The 22,186-nt window shown below is 43.7% G+C and overlaps 1 protein-coding gene and 1 long non-coding RNA gene across 6 annotated transcripts in view; one reads left to right on the top strand and one right to left on the bottom strand.

Annotated features, from left to right (window-relative positions):
- Positions 1–22,186, bottom strand: part of TRIO (trio Rho guanine nucleotide exchange factor) — a 533,872-nt gene that overhangs the window by 59,422 nt on the left and 452,264 nt on the right. The window lies entirely within an intron of this gene.
- LOC109282325 (uncharacterized) lies at positions 1,915–20,651 on the top strand. The gene is made up of 3 exons (XR_002089278.2): positions 1,915–2,205; positions 3,955–4,056; positions 17,550–20,651. It is a non-coding gene; the product is annotated as an uncharacterized LOC109282325 (long non-coding RNA).

Here is a 22,186-nt window from a genome sequence, read left to right as displayed (position 1 = left end):
GAGCTCACAAGTTGCTTACCAAGTTTATGGCAGAAAAATTCATCCCAATCCCACCACTCCTCAATAACTAGTAAACAGAAGTTTAGTTGACAACTAAAAGAGTCATAGTTCATACACAAGTTTCTAACTTCATGTACAAGAGTGATCTGAACAAAAAGAAACAAGCATGCATTGACAGCTTCAGTGCAGGCTAATCATCACACCATTGGGTTGTTTTTTAATAGTGTTATTATAGACAAGGCCAAGTACTCTCTCATTAACTCAACATGGCATGTTATTAAAATATCATACACATTCTAGGGTTTGGCTACAATGGGAAGATGGGAACAGAGGAAACCGCCACTAGGTGGAATGAATATGATCAACCTCATACCATTCCCCATAGATAATACACCCAATCCTTAATTTTGAATTGCAGACTGAAACCTGAACCTCCATCAACATGGGCCTTAATAGGAATGTAAGCTCTTCCAACTCGACGCATATGTTGGTGGGCTACTTGTAATGTGAAAAAAAGGCACCTCATTAAAATGCCATATTTTGCAAATGACATTTGGCAATGGTACCTCATGACTGGCTCAAAACAATGCTGATGAAGAAAATCCCTGTGCATCTCTACTGACAGAATCATTCCCCAACCCCTTCCCATGTGAAATAACTGAAGAGTGACCAAATATTTAAAAAATGATAAGAGGAAGGGGTGGAGAAGTGAGATCTGTCTGGAGCTGCTCTAAAGTAAACAGTGAGAAGAAAAGAATGTGGGAGAGGGGAAAACAAACAAACTTTGAGTCTCTTGAACCCCAATTTAACCTGCATCCACTCAAATGTTGTTGTTCAGGCAACAGAAATTGCTCCTCTCCCACAAAAAAAGCAGAAGGGGAATGCAGAATCTCCCATTTCATTTTGGCTTCTTAACAAGGAATACACTAATCAACTCCCTTGACATCTCACTACAATACCGGGGGCTCTCTGACAGCTGTGCTGACTTCTGCTAAGAAATCCTTTTATTGCAACCGACCACATTCACATGACATAGGTCTGATGCTTAGGGTGGTAAGTGCCTTTTGAATGGTGCTGCACATCTCCAAATCAAGGAAATAGAAAACAAAGGTGCTAAATCTCAGGACCAAGCAAAAGGGACCATAAGTTATGTTTAATTTAAAGGGCATTACTAGGGTTTTTTAACTCTGACTGAAGCTATTCCGGGAGATTTTTTCCCCAAAGTGATGTAATATCATTAATTCACAATATCAATCTCCTGGTTTGCTTTCAATAGTCACTGGGAGAGATCAATACCGATTCTGGTAGACACCCAGCAAATCTGGGAGGGTTGGTAACCCTAGGCATCACTGAGTTCCTAGCAGGAAAAAGAAAAAGTCACCTTCAGGGAAAAGATTCTTATCACTCAAAGCCTGTTACATATGGTAGTCTCCTTCTCAAAGCAAAGCTGAATTATGCCCTCCTCCCCACTCTCTGACAGACAAAGGAAACAGGTCAAACCTGAATGGACAAATTCTACAGATCTGACCAAGCAATGAGCACCTGGGAGGAAATTCTTCAGAGTCAAAAACAATTATTTGTTCTTCTCCTGCAGCCTGGCTGAAGCTGTAAAAAAGTGCAAGTCCTGGCCTAGTTGTAAAATTGATTATGCATGTGTAGGATGGCTAGAGGTTATAAGTCTCTGGAACATCTAAACTTCTGACCTTGATAACACTATGACCTACTTAGAAAACTGAGGCATGCACAGTTGAAACCTTGTTATATAACAACAGAGCGGGAAAATTATGTTAATAAGTTTGTGTGTTACTATTTAACGTGATTGGTCCAAGAAAGTAATGTTATTGATTGGAATGAATGAATTGTGATTGGACCACTAGTATGATTGACAGGTTGCATGAGGTGGCCACCATAAAATGGGTTTTGACAGTTGCCTCAGTGTGTGCGTGTCTGCGTCAAGAGGCTGTGTGAGCTGAGTATGTGCAGGTAGATGTGACTGAGGATGAATGACTGGCTGTATGCCTGGGTGTCTGTATGTGTTGGGTGTCATGGCTGAGAGCCTGAGTGATTTGTGTGGTTATTGAATCTGCTGGAGAGGCTGGGGAAGATTGGGAGTGTGGATGCTGAGTGGTGTGTGCAGGAACAAGGATAAGCCCACCAAGATGCACCTGAATTCCACCTGAGATACTCACCTTCATTTCATTCCGGGTAAAGTATCACCCTTCCCTTCAGAGGTCTCCAAGTACTCCACTTGTGGAGGAAATGGTAGAAATCCTCTGTCTGACAGGGATCTGACAGCAGGCCCTGCAGCCTGGATGTCAGTGCTCTTGGCTGCCACTGCTGTTGCTCTCTGTACATATTTCTATATAGCGTTCTGTTAAGTGGTTGTTCACTAGTTCATGTTGTTATGATTGTTGATACTTTTGGCTTGTAATACAGATTGCTTATTAACCCTTATTTTTGGTGTTTGTATTCATTAACAGTAGTGGGCCTCAGGTTGGGGCTGGGCCACAGGCCAGTACTCTGAGGGATTAATCCTTTCAGGTGCAATCGAATCATAGACCCCTAGCACAGTAGAGGCCTAAGAAACCTCTGCCCCTGTAATTACCATAGCCCTTTTGCCAGGCCAGTCTTCAAAGCAGGCGAGTTTAAATATACATGTACCACACCAGACAGCATTCCATATATTAAAATTACACATGCAACAACAGAAAGCAAAAGCCATTGCCTCTTCCCTAGCTTTTCAAATTACTGTGCCTGAAGGCTGCCAGACACTCAATTTTAAGTATTCTTTTGAGACAATTGATTCTTGTGGATAAAATCACTACCTCAGTGTAGCTTTTCTAATGCTAGTAACAAGTCTGAAATTCAGTCTTTCCTGTTTAAAGTTTCACCTCTAGCCCTTGCTGCCTTTAAAGAGGCAACCCCCCCCAACCTCTTCCAATGTTTTATGGCTAGATTTTACTTTGAGAAGTGAATGACAATTTATAATTCATCAGGCTAGGAAAGACATCTTAGCAGACTTTTTATGAACTTCTTTATTAGCTCTTGGGGAGAATGGGCTAGACACAAGGAAGCAAAGGCTGTGAAGGCTGTCTCCTAATGAGAGAGCAGTGCTTCCAGCCACGATCTCAAAAGTTAGGTTGATTTCAGAGCTGGATCAGATTAAAACTAGATCACACTGGTTTTTTCTTGCTGCCACCTTTGTACCCAGCCCTTAGACACCCTTTGTTGGGATGCTCTTTCCCAAATTTATGCAGCAGTCCAACTATCTGGGCTTATAGATGTGCAAATTATTTTGATGTTGGGTGATGCTGAAAAATGTAAGCAAGTAAACAAAGTGAATTTGGTCCATATAAATTCTTGTACGTACAGTTAGATAACCAGAGTTACAAATATATCCAGTGATATAAAATAATTTCCTCCAAGCAAAAAAATGCCCAGCTATCTTCCTTCCCCCCACCCTTCTTACTACTTGGCTTAACTGTTAAAGAATAAATCATTTCTTTGTAGACCTGTTCCGTGGGTTTCACCCATAAGGCTTTCATTCCCACCACTATTTCCAAATGTAAAATTATACATATATCCATATCCATTTGGGGACCAAAATATATATGCTCTTTAATTCCTTCTAACAGGATCATTGTAAAAAAGAAATGAAATTGTTAGGTTAAAGCTCCAATCATTGCATTCTCCTTCAATCGTTAAACCAAATTAAGTTTTGTTTTCAACCAGCCTCCTCTCTACTTAATGCAGGACCAGATTAGTTTACTGTGAGAATGTATTTCTTGATTTTTTTTTTAAATAGGAAATCCTAACATAATCATTTTACATTGCTAACCTAAATTAGAGAAAAAGCAAGAGTATTTGGTTTTTTCATTTGCATTCTACCTTTTTTCTTTGAAGACTGTACCTTCTTTGATTCACCACTTTAAAATATATTTGCTTTCCTCATAGAGAATCCTGTGTTTAAAGGTAGCTGACACATTTGGAATGAATATAACACAGAAGAGAGTTCAGAATAGGAACAAATCGCTCATTCTACGAAAGCATTCCTGAGTAAGTAGACCTGTGTTGTGGCTCAAAATGTCTACTAGTAATATTTTGCATTACAATTGCACTCAATTCCAAGGTTACAAAAACAAAAAATTAAAAAACGAGCAGCTTTAAATATGTGGCAGCTTGCTCTTACCGGTGTAGCTGACTCCAGAACAGATCTTAAAGCAAACTGTCTCCCTTATTATGAAATAATTTAAGGGCTGTTGAAAGCATGCCTTGTGCAAATTGACATCAATTTAACAGCAGTGGCAGGATATCTTTAAGTGGAAATAATATTTCCTAAAGAACTCCACCATAACTCAGTGTGCAGAGTCAACACTTGCCAGCAAGACTTTTGAAAAGTAATGCACTTCCCAATCTTAATTTATCAATTGGCAGAAACAAAATTGTTTGCCTGATCTAGGTTTATTACACTCAGCCTTTAAACAAACATGTTCTTTATAAAGACCCAGGAAGCACTGCATGTGGTACACTGCTTACCAAACATTACAGTAACAAGAACTCAGCAGAGATGGAAGAGAAGCTACACAAGCAAAGATGATGGAATGCTTGGGGTCTCCCTGGAAGGAGCATCCTGCCAAGTGAACTAGTGGCCTCAGGCAGCTAAATGCCTAAAGCTTATCAAGGGTGTTGGCAGCAAAGTACTTTGTTGACATGAACTTGACAGAAGAAAAAGCTCAGTACTTGTTATTCATTTATTTTGAAACTTGAAAGGCTGAATAATCATCATTTCTGGATGTACGATGGTGCTAGCACCAAGGCTACTCAGAAGAACGCTGATAGCATGATTCTGTATGACAAGTACCAAACACAGGCTGGTATCCATTGGCCCTTTCAAGAAACATCAGATTACTAGATGATGAATAGGTGTCCACTTACCTAACTTTTCAGTAAGCTAGAGTTATGAGATGCCATTCAGTTAGCAACCCATGTTGTCTGCAGATGTCCACAGCAAACTAAGTGCTATTCTGGTCTATTTTTAAGTGTCCCCTGCCTCCTTTTAATTCAATCCACAAAAGCAGCCTGGGTATGAGCAGCAAGTTATACATATCTTGGCTCTTGTTGTCTATTTACGGGGCATACAGATAGTGGGTAGGAAAACAGAAAACTTCCAGTTACTAGCGCAGGTGGGGTAATTATTTCTGCAGCCACACAGGTCATAGCATTTTAGATATTTGTACTAAGCACTGTTTTTGTAATGAAAAGATTGCACATGTTACCTGTTGATGCCTATCCTATTTTCAGAACTAAAATCACCACACCATAGTGAGAGGAACACAATTATCAGTTACCTATTACTACTATGATCCACCCCACCCTACCCTCACAAACCTAGCTTAACTTCTTCAGTGTTCTGCCGTAGCCTGCACTTCCCTCATGGTCCTTCCTCAAATGATCCCTCCCATTTTCCCAGATTTTTACAGTGGTAACACAGCTGAATTGTGTATCTACTACCCCTTTGTTACAAAGCATCCTTTTATAATTCTCCACCAATATGATTATTTTTAGGAAAGGGAGCAAAAAATAACAAGTCCATAAACATGATATACTACAACTCCCATGATTTGAAAACATAACTGCTTTATGGGTACTTATACCTAAGTCAAGGATCCAGTATTTACAGGTGCCAGGCTGCCTGTTGCCACAGTAGGAAGAGTTAACAGAACGAAGAGAATCCAGAGTATCAAGCCGCTTAATTCCGTTTGGCATGGTAAAAAATGAGCTCTTCTGAGTTATTTAGTTAAAAAAAGAAAAAAAAAAAATCATCTCCTTGCTTGCATGCCAGGGAAGCATTACACAAAACACACCGCTGAGGATGTTCACATAGACAACATAAAAAAAAAAGAAACATATCATCAGATTTAAGTCATGCCATCTTTTAACTGTTTTAACTGTAGCTTCAGAGCAGCTCCTCTCTTACAGGGGATGTTCTTCTCCTCTGACTCACTATGGAGCACTGCTCCGTTTTTAACTTTACATGTGGGAATAGACAGATGCATTCGATTACTCTCTACCGTAACTACCCTAATTGAAGCTCAAGTATTCCTAGAAAAGGCTGTGAATCAGATGGTCCTTTATTTTCTCCTCCCTCACAAAAGGGTATTACTTAATCAAAGTAAAGTATCACAGAGGAACACAAAAGCCTCAATCAGATTAGTATTAATTTAGTTAGTAATAAAGTTAGTTTTGTGTCCTCCCCACTGCTGACTGTATCTGAAGCAAGACTAGAAAACATTGAGACACAAGCTAGACATTTTCTGGTCCCTAAGAGCAATTGGTCTTCCCCTACCTTCAGTAACTGTGCAACAGAAAATCTGTACACAGGGCTAAATTCTGTCTGTGGGTATATATGTTCATGCTTCTTACATATCTTGACAGGGTATAATAAAAAAAAAAAAATAAATGCCTCCCTTCTTAAAGAAAGTATGAAAGTTAAACTTCAGAGTAGCACATTTTTCTACTCAAACTCCTGCAGAATTAAGTCAGATTTTTAATAACCCAGCGTTCAGCATTTTGTGAGCTGATGAAAAAGAAATTATTTTTCTTTTGCAACATGGGTACATTTTTATAAAATTTTCTGACTGCACAATTCCCACAAACAAATTCTTGCATACACTGTTTTGTGTTATTTGCTCGCTCATTAGGTCTGATGTTTGTTCTTTATTTCCTAGCTGTCATTAAGGGGGAAAAAAATTAAAAAATATTCCCATTCACTGTCTCCCCACAGTCTCCTTAGCATCCCCAAAATGATACCTATTAAAAGAAAGTTTCTCTGGAGATCAAAGGAATGGAAGCCCTTCACATTTCCTATTTTGTTGCACACATGAAGTTAGGTTTGGAAAAAATCCAACGGATTTGTCAGCATGCAAAATACTGCATTTTCAGTTGAAAGAGCATTCTGGGTATGAACATACTTCAAAATTCATATGTCCAGGACAGCCAGCAGAACTACTGTGATTTTAATTGAAAATAGATTGATCGTATATGAGCAAAGCAAATATGTAGCAAACATAGAAATCAAATACTCTGGAGCTTTGTACTGCAATAGGTTTCAGTTGCCCTTTAAGCCAGGCTTGTTCAACATGCGGCCCGCCAAGGCATTTTCTGTGGCCCGCAGTGCTGCGATGGGAAACAAAAGTAAACACTGTTTATTTTCGTTCCGCCCCTTGTCCTTCCCCCAGCCCCTCAGCAGCTTCCTAATGGCTGCTGAAGGGCTGGGGAAGGGACAAGGATCCCACACGCACTGCGTCAGCTTGACGTTGCAGATGCGGTGCGTGTGGGAAGAGGAGTAGCCATGTGCCTCTCAGGACAGGATAAGCCCAGCCGGAGCAGCAGGGGGCTCAGCTGCACTTAGGCAGGGGGAAAATGTAGCTGAGCCCCTGCCGCTCCGGCCAGGCTCATCCCCTCTCGAGCGGCACACTGCTCCGCCACCACTTCTGCTGGCCAGTGCAGACCCAGCCCACCTCCTCCCGTCCCCAGCACCACGTGAAGTCACCACTCCCTGCCCACAGGCGAGGCTTAGCCGCCTGGCCCTGGGTTGCTGGTGGAGGCGGAAGTGGAGCGGCGCGGGCAGGTGCCTCCTCCCGCTGGCCTGTCGGCATTGGCTGCACTGCGTGGGGCGGCCCCAGGCTTGGGCGGAACCTGCGCTTGCTGCGCCCCAAGGTGCCACCTGGCCCAGCCCTGGCTCTGGCTCCCTCCAGCCCAGTGCGGCGCGGCAGACCCGCAGAGACAGCACGGCGGCCGGGCTTGCCCTCGTCATCTGCCTCTGCTGCCTCCTGCTCGGCCGGGGTGCCACAGGTAGGGCCAGGCCGGGCCAGGCCAGGGCTGGAAGACAGTGCCTCCCCCGGGGCCGGGCCGGTGACTGTGGGCTCCTGGCACCTGTGTGCGTGGGGGGGGGGGGGAGGGGGGGGTCCCTGCCGTTCATAGGCTTGACTTTTGCAGCCTTGACTTGTAAAATGTTGGCATACCAGTGGCAGATAGCAGGGGAGCCACGAGGGGCTCTATCCTTGTTGTGGCAGCACAGCCCTGGCCCTTCCCCTGAAGTCTGCCCCGAAGCACGCATGCCAAGCAAAATGCCTTTGTGTGCTATGCTCTGGCACTCATGGAAGGGGTTGCCTACTTCTGGACATAAGCCTCTAGCGAAAAACCTCTGGATTTGGTTCCAGAAGGAGCATTGGCACACCCCAATCAAAGTCCCTACCCTCGGTTGTAACCAACACCCAGTACCTCTGAGGGAGACTTAAAAACACCCTGGCACATATAGCAGAAAGGGGAAGGGTGGTGGTGGGGCCCAGAAGCATGAGAAGTACCCATAGCAGAACATAGGCATAGCTATGCCTAGATCAGGGGTAGGCAAAATATGGATTTTAAAATACATTTCCAGACCCATTTCATTGTCACTTCCTGCAACTTCATTGATGTCAAAGGTCACGTGACATCACTTCCTGATGTGATACCACTTCCGGTGAGGTCTTTGAATATGGCTCGCCAGCCCACTGGGTGATAAAAAGTTCGCTATCTGGCCCCACATTCAAAAAGGATGGACACTCCTGCTTTAAGCTGTTTGGTGGGGTTCCTTCTCCAAACAGAATCTGAGCAGTAAACTGATGAAGAGAAAATGGCCACATGAACCACAAGACCAAATACAGGGTCTTCATAAAGTCCTTGTACACTTTTAAACTTTAATAACTTAGATTGTAGGTATGATAGAAATGATCTGTAAATGACATTTAAAAGCAAATGTATTAAAGTTTTAGGACAACTAGAGTACACAATGCTGGACTTCATAAGTAATAACGAACTTATTCTTAAATAAGATGGAGCTCTGTGCCACTATGCTCTGAATGTACAACAGTTCCTAAATGTTGTTTTCCCAGAGAAATGGATAGGCAGAGGTGGACCAATTGCTTGACCTCATTCACCTGACCTGTCGCCGCTGGACTTCTTTTTATGGGGACATGCTAAAAGTGTAGTTTACTTGTCAAAACCACGTTCTTTGGTGGAAATTAGGGCTAGGATCACCAATGCAATTAGTGCAGTAACTCAAGAGCAACTGGGAAACATTTTCAAGGAGTTGGAAGATCAGATTGAGCACTGTATCATGATGGATGGTGGTTATGTTGAAGTCTATCATTGTGTACTCTACCTGTCCTAAAACTTTAATAAATTTGCTTTTAAATGCTGTTTACAGATTGTTTCTATCATACCTACAACCTAATTTATTAAAGTTTAAAAGTGCACAAGGACTTTTTGAAGATCCTGTAGATTATCAAAGTCATCAGTGGCAGATCAAGAAAACCAGAAAACGAGTTTGTCTTCAGCACCTGAAGGAGCGCTGTAGAAAACCATGATTATGAATGTCAGTGGGAGGCCATCCTTTTTGGCAGGCACCCCAAACACTAGCCCCACACCCTCCTCGAGTGCCACTCTGATCCCTTGCCACTCCCTGCCCAATCTGCTGCTCTACTTTCTGCTCCCTGCCCAATTTGCTGATTCACTTTCTGCTACCTGCCTGATCTCCTTTTCTACCTTATGCTTCCTGCACTATCTTCTGCATTGCTGCCTGTCCCCTCCCTGATCTGCTGCATACAATGCACAGAGACTGCCCATGCCACTTGCGGCACTGTGTTGCAGGCTGGCCTCCCCTGGTGCAAGGAGGAGTCTGGAGCTGGCTTCAGACAGCCTTGTTGATTTTGTTAGGCTGCAGCTGTGAGAGTGCAACCTTGCTCCAAAGCGCCACTCAGCGTACATTAAAAAAAAAATCTTGTCTGATTGACAAAACTCGGATTTTCCATTTGTAAATTCACTGACAAGAGACCTGTTACGCAGGACCAAAAACATCATAACACCAATTAATACATGCAGAACCAAAATTTATAACCACTCATCTTCATTTAGACACAAAAAGTTTTAAAAAAACGAACAACGTCCACACCCAATTTCTCTTAACCCATGTCTGACCAAATGAGTGTTACATTTGATTTTTATACCGTTTATTTTACACATTTTAATTGCTCTCTCAGATCTCTCTTACTGAATGTCCTATGTCCCTCACGGTCTCTATACTCCTTCAATGCCTTTTATTTTGCAGCCCCCAGTAACCCTAGCAGCTTCTCCTTATTCACCATTGTTTCCTGTGTGCTCCTTGTATTTTCAGAGTTTTTGGTTTTGTTTTTTTACTGAAAAGGACACATAATTCAGGAAACCTCAACTTATCTTCCAATCCCATTTGCTTCAATTGATAACTAACCTTCCCATGTGTTTGTGCAGTACTCAGCACAGTGAGGCCACAAGCCTTCAGGGAACCAACCAGAGGACAAACATATAGGCCTAAGTTACAGAACAAATGAGTTTTAGCAGGATCTGCAAAACGGTTGGCAATATGTAGGTTATTTGGAAGAAAAAAGTTAAACTATTTCCCCACTGATGTTTATTTTTATTTCCTCTCCTAAAAATGTACAACTGAATTCACTTTCACTATAGAAATAATTTCCATCATCCTGCTTCAAAGAATGGATTTCTGGCTTTGACAATTTATTGGCACAGCTGGCATGCCTGCCTATTAAGGTTACCTAACATGTGCCAATACAAGACCCTGTTTTCAATTATTTATAACTTTGCCAAACTAAGTGTTGGGGTTATAACTGACCTTCCAGATGTTTGCATCAGGCCAATAAAAATGTACACAGTTTAAAGAAGGAGGGGACAATTTTTCTGGCAGGTATGCCATAAATTAGCCCTGTACCCTCCCTAAATGCCATTCTGATTCCCTAATCTGCTATTCTGCTGTTCTCTACTCTGTGCTACCTGTCCAATCAGCTGCTTTGCTTTCTGTTTCCTGCTGCTGTGCTACCTGTCCTCTCCCTGATTTGTGCGCTGCAGGTTGAACACCCCTACTTTATAATATTTATTTAAACTCAGCTCTTTTTAAGAATGTGGCCAGAAGAAAACATATGTATATTATATTATTTACGCCAACACAATAGAGCTTGTGAATATACAAAATATATAATATTTTGTGTGTGTGCGTGTATGTGTGTATTCACAAGCCCTGGGGTCCCTGTTTTGGAGAAGTAACCTGCAATTTGCCAGTACAGTGGCCTTTCCATCAGAAATGTCTCTCTTATGGAAGCCAGGAAAAACTGCCCATATTATGAGCTCCTGGCAAGGAAGGCTGTTTTTTGCACATGCTCCAATTAAATTCCTTGAATACTCCACATGCTTCAAGCATACTCTAGGCCAGGTGTGGGTAGGGGTTTATTCCCTTCTATTGCAGTTCTTGCCTATTTAACAGCTAGACCAGGACTTGGGACCCAGACTGCATTGGTAACCTGCCTATCCTGAACACTGGATCTCTACCCTAGCTTGGCCCAGGCAGCATGGGGAAGGGAGCTGCCTGATATAAATTCCATAAGACAGAAGCCTATGGACTGGTACTTTTAAGGTGGAAAGGAAAACTGAAAGTGGGAAGGGCAGGAATACTAAAACTGAAAAACTTCTCACGTGGAGGGATGACAGGTCTGATGAAAAGCAGGATGCTGGAGAAAAAAAAATGTATCTGACCATGGAAAGAGAACAGGAAACCAAGGCAAAGATAGGCTGGACAAGAACCTGGGGGAAGAAGATTAAATTGGGAACCAGTGGGTGTATTTAATTACTGCAATTAATGTGAAGCAATAAACTTCAGAGCTGTCTGACCCGGATGGAGTAAACTGCTCCCGGGCACAGCGTCTACATGTGCGCCTAGAGTAGCAGCAATTTGAGCAAGGGTGGACTATGCTCCCAGTTGGCTGTGGTGACTGTGTGCAATTTATGCCTGTGGCCAGTGTTTACATGTGCATTTCAGTACAGTAAATTACTCCACTACCATAAATTACTCCACTCCACTACTCCAGTACTATCTTACGGTGGCATTAATTAGTTTACTGCATCCTAATACCAGAGCATGTGGAGATGGTTATACTTTACTGCAGATCTAATTAGTCTACACAGCAAAATGCACGTGTAGATGCACCCAGTGGGTACATATACATATGTACTTACTGCACATCACCATGTCTTTGTGTGCTCCCAGGGACCGCAGCATGGGTTGGAGCAGCCCTGAGCTCCGGGGGTCAGCATGCTAGGCCAGGGCTGTTCCTCCTGGCTCAACGTGCTGTGGAGGAGCTGGCTGGGGTACAAGGGTGCTGGGACACAAGCCAGCAGGCAGCCCCTGCACTGAAGCACTCTTGGGCCCCAGCCAGCCTGGTGAGTGTCTACATGTGCTCTGCTGTGGAGTTTTTTTACTTCAAACCATCATGATGCACGGGAAGACCAGCAAGTATGGCAGAAGACCAACTTGGTTTAGCAGGGAACTTGTCAATAAGCTAAATCACAAAAAGAAAGCTTACAAGAAGTGGACACTTGGACAAATGAGTAGGGAGGAGTATAAGAGTATTGGCTGGGCATGAAGGGATGAAATCAGGAAAACCAAAGCAGAATTGGAGTTACAGCTGGCAAGAGGATAAGAAGGTGGTTTTCTACAATCATTGTCAGCAAAGAGAAGAAGATCAGGGAAAATGTGGGACCCTTACAGGATGGGGGAGGCAACCAAGTGACAGATGATGCAGGAAAGGCTGAAGTACTCAGTGTTCTTTTTACCTCAGTCTTTACAGGCAAGGTCAGCTCCCAGACTACTGCACCTGGAAGCACAATTTGGGGAGAAGGCAAGTACCTGACAGTGGCAAAAGAACAGGTGAGGGAGTAGGCCAATTTGCAGTTTTGCAATCTATTATTTTTGAAGACTCATGGCAATCAGGAGAGGATCAGGATGATTGGAAAAGGCAAATACAGTACCCTTTTTTAAGGAAGATAAGAAGGGCTCGGTCCTTGGACTGATACTCTTTAATGTCTTCATCAGTGACTTGGACAAGGGAGTCAAATGTACTCTGTCCAAGTTTGCAGATGACACAAAGCTATGGGGAGAAGTGGACACGCCGGAGGGCAGGGAGCACCTGCAGGCAGACCTGGAGAGGTTGGACAAGTGGGCAGAAAACAACAGGATGCAGTTCAACAAGGAGAAATGCAAAGTGCTGCACTTAGGGAGAAAAAATGTCCAGCACACCTACAGCCTAGGGAATGACCTGCTGGGTGGCACAGAGGTGGAAAGGGATCTTGGAGTCCTAGTGGACTCCAAGATGAACATGAGCCAGCAGTGTGACAAAGCCATCAGAAAAGCCAATGGCACTTTCTCGTGCATCAGAAGATGCATGACAAATAGGTCCAGGGAGGTGATACTTCCCCTCTATCGGGCGCTGGTCAGACCGCAGTTGGAGTACTGCATGCAATTCTGGGCGCCACACTTCAAGAAGGATGCGGATAACCTGGAGAGGGTCCAGAGAAGGGCAACTCGTATGGTCAAGGGCCTGCAGACCAAGCCCTACAAGGAGAGACTAGAGAAACTGGACCTTTTCAGCCTCCGCAAGAGAAGGTTGAGAGGCGACCTTGTGGCTGCCTTTCAGTTCATCACGGGGGCACAGAAGGGAATTGGTGAGAATTTATTCACCAAGGCGCCCCCGGGGGTTACAAGAAACAATGGCCACAAACTAGCAGAGAGCAGATTTAGATTGGACATTAGGAAGAACTTCTTCACAGTTTGAGTGGCCAAGGTCTGGAACGGGCTCCCAAGGGAGGTGGTGCTCTCCCCTACCCTGGGGGTCTTCAAGAGGAGGTTAGATGAGTATCTAGCTGGGGTCATCTAGACCCAGCACTCTTTCCTGCTTATGCAGGGGGTCGGACTCGATGATCTATTGAGGTCCCTTCCGACCCTAACATCTATGAATCTATGATCTGGGGAACTACAGGCCGGTCAGCTTCACCTCAGTCCCTGGAAATCTCATGGAGCAGGTCCTCAAGGAATCCATTTCTAAACATTTGGAGGAGAAAAAAGCGATTAGGAATGGTCAACATGGATTCATCAAGGGCAAGTCATATCTGACCAATCTGATTGACTTCTATGATGACATGACTTGCTCTGTGGATGTGGGAAGAGCAGTGGACATGATATATACATTGACTTTAGCAAGGCTTTTGATATGGTCTCCCACAACATTCTTGCAAGCAAGCTAAGGAAGTTCAGGTTGTATGAAAGGACAGTAAGGTGGATCGAAAACGGGCTGGATCATCAGGCTCAGAGGGTAGTAATCAATTAATCAAAGTCTAGTCGGCAGCCAATTTCAAGCTGAGTGCCCCAGGGGTTGGTCCTTGGGCCAGTTTTTTTACAGTATCTTTTATCAATGATCTGGAAGGTAGGATAGAGTGCACCCTTAGTAAGTTTGTAGAATGACACTAAAGTGGGGGGGAGCAGAGCTAGGATTCAGAAAGACCTTGACAAACAGGAGGATTGGACCTAAAGAAATATGGGCTAGGGACAGAAATTACACATACATTGATATAAGTGACTGAGAACCAGTTCAAATCTGTAACACAACAGAAGCTTAGTGCACATAAAATGCTTTCAAAATGGCCAAAACTAGTTTAAGATAAACCTTGAATAGTTTTTTGGAACTTCTCTCCTAGATCCCCTCCAGATTCAAGTCAACTCACAGTCCTGCAGCATCCCAGGATGCTTTGTACCTCCCCGCTGTCACAACCCAAAGTTGTGATTTTTATTTTGTGTGTGCTTTGGCACTGCTAAATTATTTTCCCGCCAAATTTGTAGCTTTCTTTGCAGTGTGCATTTCTTTTGCATCTGAGAAATGCTCGTTGCAAAGAGTTCCCGCCATTTGTATTAGAATTCGAGCCCCATTATTGGCTTGCGTGAAATTATGCACACGTGGCGGCTAGTGATTGGCTTGCTAGCCGTATAAAAAGCTTGAGTGGTTTCCACCCAAGTTGGAAGACTCCACGAACACCAGGAGGAGGGATCTTCATGCTGTGTGAAGATCTCTAAGCGCTGCGGAGCCTATCAGACCCAGCGCATTTCAAGCAGGCAACAGAGGTCTGATCAGCCTCTGGCCTCTCCCCGTCGCCGATTGATTCCTAGACGTATCCCTTCCTGCGCGCAAAAGAGACGGACCCACGGAGCTTCAACAGCTCTGTGGGAGAGAGCGAGCTTGTCGTAGTCCTCAAACGAGGATTTAATTGGAGCTGTGCCTGGAAAACTGTCCAGCCTATACCGCAACCATCTTCGGTATAAGTAAACAATCTTGAATCAACCACTAAGCGTCCGTGACTAATTCTAGCTCGCCACCTGTTTTCTCTGACCCCGCGTGCCCGGGCTGCTGGCCACAGCCCGCATGCACAAAAGGGCCCCGGATCGCTCCCAGCCTGCACACCTGCAACCCCAACTCCCCACCCCCTCACAAGGAGAGGGGGTTACCCTTGCCTGAGCTATCTGCTCCAGCCAGGCAGAGGGGTGTTCTCTAGTACCCCTTGGATTCTGGCCTGGGCCACTGCAGGCATGTGGCTGTATTTCCAGAATCAAAAGAGAATGTCTGTTGACATGCTTATTGGTTCAATCTATGCAGCTTAGACCAAGGTGTAAATATTGAATTGATTCAACCTAGGGCTTTTTGACTGTCTGTACTTAACCATGAAGTTCAATAGGGACAACTGCAAAGTCCTCCACTCAGGATCAAACAATTCCATGCACCAGTACAGGCTGGGGACTGACTGGCTAAGCAGCAGCTGTGCAGAGAAGGACCTGGGGGTTACAGTAGACAATCAGATGAATGAGATAATACTGTGCCTTTGTTACAAAAAAGGCAAACAACATATTGGCCTACATTAGTGGGGGCACTGCCAGCAGATTGAGGGAAGTGATTCCTTCCCTCTATTCAGCACTGTTGAGGCCACATCTGGAGTACTGTGTCCAGTTTTGGGTCCCCCACTACAGAAGGGGTGTAGACAAATTGGTGAGAGCCCAGTGGAGGGCAATGAAAATGGTTAGGGGGCTGGGGCATGTGGCTTCTGAGGAGAGGCTGAGGAACTAGGCTTATTTAGTCTGGAGAAGAGAAGGCATTGATGCCTACACAGTTGGATGGGTAAAAAAAATGGCTGATGGGGCACACCCAGAGAGTAGTGGTGGATGTGTTGTACACAATTTGGCGAGATGTGAGCAGTGGGGTACCCCAGGGCTTGGTCCTCGGGCCCTCACTGTTTAACATCTTCATCAGCAACTTGACGAGGTCCAAGTTTGCTGATGACACTAAGATGTGGGGCAAGGTGGACACACTTGAAGGGAGAGAGAGGCTACAAATGGATTTAGACACACTACAGAAGTGGGCAGATGAGAATAGGATGGGGTTCCACATAGATAAATGCAGGGTGCTACACCTTGGGAGAAGGAATTCACAGTATACATACAGGCTGGGGAGTTCCCTTCTTGAAAGCACAGAGGCGGAATGGGATCTTGGAGTCATTATTGACTCCAAGATGAACATGAGCTGCCAATGCCAGACTGCAGCCAGCAAGGCCAGGCATACCTTGTCATACATCCAAAGATGCATCTCAAGCCGGTCCAGAGAGGTGATACTCCCCCTCTATGCGACTTTGGTCAGGCTGCAGTTGGAGTACTGCGTCCAGTACTGGGCGTCGCACTTCAAAAGGGATGTGGCAAGCCTGGAGAGGGTTCAGAGGAGGACCACCCGCTTGGTGAGGGGGCAGCACGACAGGCCCTATGAGGAGAGATTGAGGGACATGAACCTGTGCAGCCTCAGCAAGAGGAGGCTGAGGGGAGACCTGGTGGCTGCCTAGAAGCTCATCAGGGGAGATCAACAGCAAATAGGCAGAGCCCTTTTCTCCCCAGCACCACCTGGGGTCACAAGGAACAATGGTAATATGCTGATGGAGAACAGGTTTAGGATAGAGATCAGAAGGCAATATTTTACAGTTAGGGTGGCCAAAATCTGGAACCAACTTCCCAGGGATGTGGTCCTCGCCCCTACCTTGGGCAAATTCAAGAGGAGGTTGGATGATCACTTGTCTGGGGTCTTGTGAACCCAGCATTCATTCCTGCCTGTGGCAGGGGGTCATGCTAGATGATCTGTTAAGGTCCCTCCTGACCCTAGCTACTATGAAACTATAAGACTGGAAGGGGGGGGGGGGGGGGATTTAATAGCAGCCTTCAACTACCTGAAGCGTGCTTACAAAAAGGATGGAGCTAGACTGTTTTCAGTGGCGGCAGATGATAGAACAAGCAGCAGTGGTCTCAAATTGCAGCAAGAAAAGTTTAGGTTAGACACAAGGAAAAACCCTATCATTAGGAGGGTAGTAAAGCACTGGAACAGGTTACCTGGAGAGGTTGTAGAATCTCCATCTTTGGAGGTTTTTAAGACCTAGCTAGACAAAGCCTTAGGTAGAGTTTCATAGTTCGGGATGGTCCTGCTTTGAGGAGGGGGTTAGATGAGATGACCTTCTGAGGTCCCTTCCAACTCTAATTTTCTATGATTCTATGAAATTGTCATAATTAACCACTTAGTCCCTCCCTCCTCCCCTTTTTTTTGTTAATACAGGACTGCAAAGGAAGCTCCAAGGCCACTGAGACAAGTCCCTTGCATTGAGAGGCAACCACTTGTCCAAAAGGTAGACACGAATGCCCGCTTTATACCCTCTCAGATGTCACAGCCACAAAATCCCAGTTAAAAAAAAAAAAAAAAAAAAAAAATCAACAGAGTGCCAGAGATGAAGACCTGGTACAACAAGGACGCTACCAGTCCTTGCAACTGTAATTATAGGGAATTTGTCAGATAATCCTATGAAAGAGACTGGGCCCCATCTTAAAAGGGTAGATGTACAACAATGGTATTTTCTAATCTGAGTGGGAGAAGGGAATGGGCAACCCTTCCTAATTCCCAAAATAGGGATTAGTTCACAAGTAAAAACACTAGCCAGGCACATGAGACGTTCCTAAAAGTACCATGAAGAGCACCTATATAACCTAGCCAAACTTTAAACTCCCACCTCTAGCCATGGCCAATATCCAATGCTTCAGAGAAAGGGCAAACAGGGAAGACAAGAAACAAGAGCTAAAAGAAGCAAAGTGAGGGAGGTGCTCTTCTTGACCTCCACTGGCAAAGTCTGAAGCATGGAATTATCACACACTGCCCATATAGAGATGACAAAAGAAATTTGAATTTGGTTCACATTCTCATGATTCCAAAATTTAAAAACCAAATCACCACCTCAGTCTGTAATAAGAAATGTCACACCAGCATAATCCTTGTGCATCATATTGCAATTGGCAAAAAACTCTTTAGGAGCAAAAAGCACAGATTCTCTAGACCATGAGATGAGGGCTAACAATCAAAATGCTGATGCCCATTTTCAGAAGCAAACATTTTAAGTCACGTCAGAGGTTAAAAAAAAATCTTTATGCCCCTCCATCTTTCTTCCTTCGTTTGGAAGGAAACCCACCACTGCAATATTCAACCACCACCAGGTAAATGGCCTGCTCCTGGAATCCTCCCCTTCAGGTCTTAAACATTCAATTTACATAGCAGTTAACACATTTAACAATTTAATACTCAAATGATTAACATGAATTCTATTGATCTGATATGCAAACACACTAGCTCATTTTTACAAGCTAGAAATAAGGCAGGTGGATTTACTGAAGAATAGTGGCTTAATCAGCTTCGCCAGCAGCATCTAAACATCACATTAAAAATTCAAATGGACAACTTAAAAGCTCTATTAAAGTGAAACGCTTTCTTAATTTCTGTTTAAGACTTAAAAGTCTAGCTTTGTGTTTCTGCATGAAGGAAATAAATACTCAAAATTTGCAAGAGTATACAGGAGAGAAGACCACCCAGGTCTAAAGATCAGAAAGTCAGACAAAGGCAACTACTATTAAAATCTCAAATTAAAAATGTCTTTATGCAAACTAGTACACATTTTAGTTACAGTATGCTTTTCCCATTAATGAAATGTTGATGTTGCTTATAAACCTACATCATTCATTCTTTGCTGCCAAGTCTGCCAACTCAGGCCTTCTCTCTCACACACTCCCCAATATGCTATCACCGCCCCCAAAAAATCAAAAGATGAGAGTACATCAATAAATAAAGCTGAGCTTGAGACTTTGAAGGCAATGCTAAGGTTGCATTAAGCCAGAATTCTCAAATGACACTGTATAGTAAGGAAAAGCAAAATAAATTAATGTGCCTACAGTTTCAGTGCTTACAGCACAGCTGCACCCACTAGAATCTGGTTTTGTAGGTTCCATATACAAAGATAGCCCTGTTCACAAAAATGCTCTTTGCCCCTCTGTTTCACAGATAACACAACCTCAAATACAGGGAGCCAAATGATTAGAATGGCATTCAGCACATTATTTCCTGTTCTTTCTTAACACTGCTGCCAGCTGACAAAAGCACTTTTTAATTGAGTCAATCGGAAGCTGCATTTTGAGGTGAATGGTGCTAACCCACTTATTTTGAGGCATACATGAACTCCTTCATGCTTAAGTGTACTTAGACAGTTTTAACAAAAAGTCTGACATTCAACATTTCCTCTCAGGTTCCTCCCTTTTCTTTCTTTTTTCCCTTCCTTCTTCAAAACCTGATCCCCTAGTTAGGGAACAAGATGTAACTATAAACTGCCGGAAGATAATTTATTGACTGGTTCTCAAGAAACAGTTTAAGCCAGAAAATTCTCATTTTTCCTTTAAAGCTTTAGGCCTCCCTTGAAAAAAGAACTTGTCAAAAACTAGAATAATAGGAATAACTGCCACTAAGGTGTAGTATGAATTTCTGCATATTAGTTATTATGTTTAAATGATAATAGCATTGAATTGCTCAACCTCGATATTTGTATGAACAACTAAAACTCCATTTTGTGCCTGTTTCCTGCTTGACATGAATAGATGAACTTTGTATGCCCTGTGTATGTGAGTGTCTGTGTGAGAGGGTGCATGGTGAAATAATGGTAACTATTTCATAAAAACAGAAGATTTAATTGACTGTATAAGCAACAAGGTGCCAATGTATAACTTACCAGACAGTAAACTAATTAGACTAATTAATGGTTGGCTGAAGAACTCGTATGTGATCAGGTGCAAAGAAGATAGTAAGAAGGAACTTTGCATATCCTGCCATTTGAACTACACAATGCTTTAAAGGCAAAGATACCGACTACACAATGCTTTAAGGAAGGGATACCGACTACGTCATGCTTCAAGGCGGAGATAACCAACTTTACTAGAATAACCTCAAGTTGAGATAACCAGAAGAAACAACTTCTAATTAAAAACTGAGCATGGAAAACCCGCAATGCTGAACAAAGACTTGAAATCCCTATAAAAGTGAGATGCAGACAAGCCAAGATGGGGAATCCACTCTCTGTAACCTCATGGAGCATGGGCATGCATGCCTGTATACCCCTGCTCATATCCTCAATAAGCCTAGACCCGGCCATCCAGTGCTAATATTGAGAAACATCTGCTGGTAACTATAACGTCTTACTGGAGTGGTTTTGTCTGTATGTTTGCTTGTGTATGTCTGTTTGTATGACTGGTGTGTCCAGACTTATGTATCTGCTTCATGTAACAAATAAACACAGCATTTTGCCTTATCTCCTTTTTAAGGTCTCACTCTTAATTCAAGCTATTGGCAATTTTAAGTAACAAAGCTACTTCAGGCTTCAGTTATAGATATTCAGGTTTGATCAACAGTTTGTCCCACTTGGATCATGGACGTGATGGTAGGATAAGGCTTTTCCATCTCTATGAAAAACACAAGGCATGCCAGAGATGCTGCAACTGTCTGCAGTAAAACAGACACTGTTAAAAAGGAACAGACTTTGCAAGGCACTCTCTCTCATCACCTTTGTTCTACTGTGGCTTTCTTGATTTATTTAATTTAGACTAAATGTTACCTTGTCCTACAGCTGAGGAACTAGAGCTTGGAGGCCACACCAATGTAAAAGTCTTTAAAAGAAATGAATAAAGCTTCAGTATCACTTTGTATGTCTACATAAACTTTGGAAATATTCTGGTTTCATTGTAGGCAGGTAGTGTCTAACCAACCTCGTCTCCTTCTATGATCAAGCAATGCACCACTTAGACGTGGGAGACGTGGTTCATGTCATATACAGTAAAATCTGTTATCTGGTACTTCACCAACTGGAATATCTTATTAACTGGAATTTTGGTGCTGTGCCACACTGTTTTGCCTCCTGCTGTGCTGCTGAAAGCGGCAGGATGCACACAGCATTGCGCTGCTTGACCTCCTGCTGCTTGGAGAAGGAGGTAGGGGAGGGAGAAGAGGGGAAGCTCGCATGTGGTGGCCGCCACTGCCACTCACCACTCTGTGCTGTCACTGCTCCGTGCCCAGCCGGAAACCCTGTGCCTCAGGTAACCAGCACTTTGAGCCAGATAACAGGGATTCTACTGTACTTGGATTTTAAAAAAGCCTTTGATATGGTGTCCCATGATGCTCTTATAAAAAAACAAACAAACTAGGGAATTGTGGATCGGCAGAGTCCACAGTCAGGTGGGTTGTGAACTGGTTAAGGGGTCAAACCCAGAAAGTGTTAGTGGACAGGTCTGTATGGTCTTGGAGGAAGGTGTCCAGTGGTGTCCTGCAGGGTTTGGTTCTTGGCCCTGTGCTGTTCAACATCTTTAACAATGATTTAGATGAGGATGTGGAAAACACACTGGACAATTCTGTGGATGATACTAAGTTATGGGGATGTGGATTGAAGTGGACCTGGAGAAGCTGGAAAGGTGGGCAGCATGGAACTGGATGCAGTTCAGTACGGATAAATGCAGAGCGCTCATCAGGGGGGAGAAGTAACCAGCAAACTGAATATAGATTAGGAGGAGATGACCTGGCTAGCACAATGGCTGAAAGGGACATTGGGGTTATGGTTGATCACAGAATGAACATGAGCTGCTAGTACAATGCTGCAGTCAACAGAGCTAGTAGCATGCTGGGATGCATTAGCTGATGTGCCATGAGTAGGGCTAAGGAAGACATACTTCCTCTCTACTTGGTGTTGGTGAGACCCCAGCTTGAGTACTGTATCAAGTTCTGGGCACCGCACTTCCAAAAAGACATGGAAACTATTGAAAGAGTCCAGAGAAGGGCCACAAGAATGATTAAGGGCCTGGAGGACAAACCTCGTGAGGAAAGACTAAGGGATCTGGGAC

The sequence above is a fragment of the Alligator mississippiensis genome, chromosome 5 (genome assembly GCF_030867095.1).
Source record: "Alligator mississippiensis isolate rAllMis1 chromosome 5, rAllMis1, whole genome shotgun sequence".
NCBI lineage: Eukaryota > Metazoa > Chordata > Crocodylia > Alligatoridae > Alligator > Alligator mississippiensis.
This window is presented reverse-complemented; position numbering and strand designations above follow the sequence as displayed.